This window comes from Silene latifolia, chromosome Y, assembly GCF_048544455.1.
Source record: "Silene latifolia isolate original U9 population chromosome Y, ASM4854445v1, whole genome shotgun sequence".
In the NCBI taxonomy this organism is placed as follows: domain Eukaryota; kingdom Viridiplantae; phylum Streptophyta; class Magnoliopsida; order Caryophyllales; family Caryophyllaceae; genus Silene; species Silene latifolia.
In genome coordinates, this window is record NC_133538.1 from 380883407 (window position 1) to 380889221 (window position 5815).

The window sequence follows — 5815 nt, forward strand, 5'->3', positions numbered from 1 at the left end:
CTACTACAAAAACAAACAAAGAGGATGGTTCAAAACCGTCTTTAAATGTTAAAATAACCGTCCTAAAACACCCGTCCTCGTAGCCTAAGAGGACGGTTAGAGTGAAGTCAAACCGTCCTCTTTTGTTTTTAAAAAGAGGACGGTTGTGGATTTGAACCGTCTTCTTTTCATTTACAAAGAGGACGGTTGAGCCTTTTAACCGTCTTGTTTTAAATTCATGGCACACGTAATTTTTGCGCCAACTTCAGCATACTTTTTCATGAAAACGTCTTCTACACAATTTTTTTGAAATGAAATTAGCGCGAATTTATGAATATTTCCCGCAAAATTGTGGCTCGCATCCATGCTTTTTTACAACTAGATTTTTGAAATGGAAATTGTTTTATTCATACCCTATACCACAATAGTCGTATAGCTTAATATTATATCCGGCTACATTGCAGCAATTCATACATTTATACACTAAATCCAACCAAACAAAACGGAAGAAGGTTTAAACCTCCAATACACAAACTATCAAGAATTGATTTTTTAAAACAAGCACTAACATTAGTTGAGCCTAAATACTTCAGATATTGCCATCAAATACTTGCGCCTTAAACTCCAATGCATATTTGGCCTAAATTGACCGCACCTCATCAATTTGTTCAACCGAGTATGTCTTTGGGCTTTAATCATCAAGTACATACAAAGCAACCAAATAACATAATTACAATTATTATCAACACGTCTAATTTATATAAAATGAAGTTAATATTGAAACAAATGAAAGCCCGTACACTTGGAATAATATTAATATATCGTCCTATGATGATCTCCAACATATATCGGCAGACATAATATCCACATAAGATGGTCCTAAATGGTTTCGTAGGAAACTAAAATCGAAATCATGCCAACTACAATGTATAAAAAATAAACCCACAACAATAAATAAACACATCCTTGTGGATACAGGATGTAAAATTTGCTACATTGTCCTTTAAGATCATCAATATTTATATTATTATTGTGATTATAACTTAGAGTGCGATGTCTTTGGATAAGATAAATGTCGAGTTCGATTCGAAGGCTCACTAGGATGAAGAGAAGATATGTTGGGGCATCTCTTGTAGCTTTACTATATTCTATTTGGAATGTCAAAAATGAGGCAAGGGTAAAGCAATTCGGCAGGAGGTCTGAAGGGATTGTGCAACAGGTTTTAGACTTTTAGAGGATATCAGTAATAGTTTTCTAAGAATGAATATAAGTATGATCAAGAAAACGAGAGATGGATTGGCAAGCTAGTTCAGATACAAAGACATTAGACAGTAGGCGAACGAGAGAGGGATTGGCTACCTAGTTGACATTAGATTTGCTAAATTTTGTATATCTCAGGGGTTGGGGGCTTGGGGCTACATGCTTAGACTATGACACTTAGATTGTGACACTGAACTTAGGTGGCTTAGACATACTATGACACTAAACTTAGGTTGCTCGTACTGGGTCGACATGTCTAACTTTGTTCAAGGCCAAATTTATGACTCCATCATAGGACATATATGCATGACAACACAAGACCCGTACCATGCCCTCCACCCTCTTCCCCTCCCAATACCTCTTTATTTCATATCCAAACAATGAAATGGTTATTAGATATAAAAAGTTAAAAAGAATCATTCTCACCTGTTTTTCTTCACGTGCAACATTTGTATAATCTTTCGGTTCCCCCTGGTTTTTCACTGCACCCTTCGAACCAGCGGCAATAATCCTTACTTCCTACCATAAATAATATATATGATGAGATTTCCTTAAGTATCCAAAGCATTTCAAACAAAAGTTGCATACGCTTAATATGATAAGATTTCCTTAAGTACCACAAATAATATATATGATTTAGCTGCAGCATGTTGAAGTCAACTGCATCAATTCCTCTAATCAGCCCATTAATATCACCAGTTCCTCAAAATTGTCACATTTGCATGTAGAAATTTATGTTAACATTGGTTATGGAGTTGTTTCTCAATGTATCATAAAGTCACCAAGTTTAGCAATGCTGGTGTAAGGTTATTCAAAACTATATTCTTATTGATGTTGAGCTCGGAATTGAAGAGTGTGCTAGACGTTGGATCATGCTAGAGTTTTGTTGGATAAATAGAGCTCGATATTAAGAAGATTATGCATAACAAAGGGTCTCAATTCTCAAGTATGTTACTCTTACCATTTCTTCAACCATTGTTTGAGAGTTTTCCTAGCTATTCTTGATTTTTTCATGAATCACATGATTTCTAATCACTGCGACTTAGTAACCACTTATGAAGCTTTTTAGATATTGATACTTTCCTCATTGATTCAATTCTACTATACTACTACTATATAGGGCTATTGTCTTTTAAACTCGTAGAATCATTAACAACCATAAGATTTAAGAATTAGTATCATGTGTTGCACCGTGTTTCTGGTAAACTACCACAACAGATGAGATTCGAGTAGAGAAACAAATATAAGGTCTACGATAACTAAGCATTAATTTTAGCTACTATATGCTTCCTCATAAATACATAACGAGATCTTTTTAAGCTCAGGTTCCTTAATTTTAATACCTTACTTTGTAAATACCATGAGTTCACTTCAGTTAAGGAAGCTAGCCCAACATATGCACCTTCAACTGGAGAATAATCTTCATCAGAGTAACTGCACAATATCAGAACTATTAGACTTTGAGGTTAATAAAGGCATTTTTTTTTTGTTTAGAACATAATTTCGAGAAAAAAAACAGGGATATAGTAATTATTCATTGTACCAACCTATCGTAAACCAATAATCTACCAGAGAGATTTCCCCGTTGATCCAATGTTGGAAAATCTTCTGAAGCAGGAAAAGAATAAGGCCAACTTTCTGTTTCAGTAAACAACTGCAGCATTATCATTGTCAGCATTGTATAAGTAAAAAAAAAAAATTGCTCTATACTAAAATATCATTGCCTTAGAAAGCCAAAAATTGAAAGAAGATATATAAACTGCTCTTTATATTAGCATCCTCCCACAACCAATTCCCACCATAGTTGCATTTTCACTTAACATTATACTCGTAGTTGATAGCGAGGACTAGTTCAGGACCTCCAGTAATACACAATCGAAACAAAAAGTGTGTGTATGAATGGCACGCAGGGCAAGTGGGTCGATGTAACGATGATTATCAGTAATTCAAATTAGTATCATAAAGATGAATATATGTGACGAGCGAAATACAAAGTCATAATACGAAAAAATGAAGAGCAAATAACAAATAAACAAAGTATTTTAATTCAGGTCGTCTCAAAGTTTTTATCAAGCACTTTTGAGCTTCATTTCGACAAATCAAAATCTGCAAATAATAAGTAAAAGGACTTGATAATATTAATCAATGTAGTGAAAGAGTAATCTATCAATCAATGAATTATGCTATAATCTGCTCAATCGACAAAACCTTGACATGACATAGATGGACACAATGCTACACAACAATAGCTTCATGATTGGAGAGGATGATTAAACACACTAAGAAATCAGATCTAAATCGTAGTTCTTGTGATTATTTTGCAGACTTAGTTCTGCAACGGTGTTCTTAATTAATGGTAACCTTAGGATGTCAAGGACAAATTTAAACAAATAATAAAATTAAAAGACCGAAAAGTAAAACACATACAAGAATCTATTGCGTAACGGAGTGGAGGCGTGCAAAGGCAGACTGAGTGGAAGCGTAGTGATCGCGGTAACGTTAGGGCAAGTGGGTAGATAAGAGGTGGCAGTGGTGTTACTAATTATGATTGTTTCCAATCACGGAGATGATGGGGGGCGGCGGTACTGTAATAGAGCGGTGGTGCAAAAGAGAGGCAGTGGTATTGCGTTGGGGCTGATACGTGTATTTTATATAAGGTTTTTGCCTCATTTTTACACGCATTTCTGTATTGTTTATGTAGCATCTAGCTACAAATACCCCTGAATAGTTTACTTTGGTTTGTCTTGTGTAAATTGCAGGTACGGACCAGAAAGAAGATAAACCGAGCCTAAATTTGTCTCATTTGCATGCATTATTTCTGAAAAATAAGGAATCGGAGCTTGGAATCTATCACTTAAAAGACGCGTGAGCTGACCTCGGAAGGTGTCAAAAAGTCCTACGTGCTAATATAGCTCGATCGACCACTTATTAGTCGATCGAATGCTTAATCCTTTGAAGATTTACTCGATCGAGTTATTTTGATACTCGATCGAGAAGGCTGGTATAAGAAGTACTCGATCGAACTCCATTTCTGTTCGATCGAGAGGAATTTCTAATTTTGTCCTCGATCGAGTGGTTTCATTCCACTCGATCGAGAGGTTTCACCTTGTACGCCTGTTTTTGCCTTATTTCGAGTTGGGCTTTGTAATTAGGATTTAAATTAGGTTAAGTATTACGTGATACTACTTCTTCTTGGGGGTTTAGACTACGAAATCTCTCTCTTCCTCTGTACTCTCTCATACTCTTACTTTAGAACTATTGCTTGGATCGAAAAAACATGTAATCGGTATCTCTTTCTTTAATCTTAATCTTAATCTTTTGCTTATCTTTAATTTTTTCTCTCTTTATTTACATTTGTTATCAGCAATCTTTTGCTGCTTGCTACCATGTTTAATAATTCTTGTTTATGTATGATTGTTGCTATTCCAATAATAATGCATAGCTAAATCCTTCGCTAAGACATAGGGGAGCCATGACTTTAAGGGAATTGTAAATCGAATTATTAGGTTTAATGCTAGTTTAGTTTATGTTGTTAATCACTACAATTAATTGTTCTTGTCTAATTGAGTCGACGCAGTTAGTCAACAAATTACAGTAAACCTTGACCTAGATCAGAAGATTGGAAAGGGTGAGACTTGTAGCGAACATTAGGGCACCTAGTGAGGGCGGAAGCTAAGCTATTTGGGCTTTAGGGCGAATTGATACCGGAAGGAGATATTCACTGCCCCATAAACCATACTTGCATTGACCTGAGACTTAGATTGCATGACTGAAGAATCATGGTGAACCGATTGTCTTAGCTGTTCTCTCTCTGTTTGCTTAATCTTTACTCCTTTGTGTTTTCTCTCTTTCTTGATCTCATTAGATTAGAACAACCCTTTCAAACCCCCCCAGAATTGGTTACCTAGACGGACTTAATTAAGGCTGACATTTTCCCATCTCCCTGTGGAGATCGACCCTACTTGCTGCTAGCTTATGTTAGTTGTATCTAGGTATTTATTTTTGGTACCTGACGACGGTATCAAATTTTGGCGCCGTGGCCAGGGAGGTGGCGTAATTTTTTTGCTTGTATTAAGTTTGTCTCTCATCTCAAGGAATTTATTCCTTGAGATTGATCTCACATTTTTTGTTAGTTCTTGATAAGTCTTGCAGGATATCCGTTCTAGAAGAGAACATTGTCGTACCTGCTTCACTGTAAATTCTATCTGCCGGGATGCCGAATATAGCCAGTCATTCAGAGCCTACGGTGGATTCCCTTCCAAAAGGTTTCTTATTACCCACTACTGATTCGGAGACCTTTGGAATCCACCCCTCTTACATACAACTGGTCGAGAGAAATCTCTTCAGGAGCGTACCTGGAGAGGATCCGTGCAAGCACATAGAATTATTTACAGAGTACTGCTCCACCATTCCTCTTGCTGTTGGGGTGACACAAGACAGAGTGAAGGGAGTTCTTTCCCTTTTTCCTTGACTGATCATGCCCGGGAATGGTTGAGAGATTTAGACAGGGAGGTTGCCAGTGTAACTGACTGGAATTCCCATGCCTTAGCCTTTTACAGGCAATATTTCCCACCAC

The 5815-nt window shown here is 36.5% G+C and overlaps 1 long non-coding RNA gene across 1 annotated transcript; it reads right to left on the reverse strand.

The window, feature by feature from the left end:
• Positions 1-367: 367 nt before the first annotated feature.
• Positions 368-3855, reverse strand: LOC141634185 (uncharacterized). The gene is made up of 5 exons (XR_012538947.1): positions 3667-3855; positions 2787-2893; positions 2588-2673; positions 1666-1758; positions 368-668 (listed from the first exon to the last, which is right to left on the reverse strand). It is a non-coding gene; the product is annotated as an uncharacterized LOC141634185 (long non-coding RNA).
• Positions 3856-5815: the final 1960 nt, after the last annotated feature.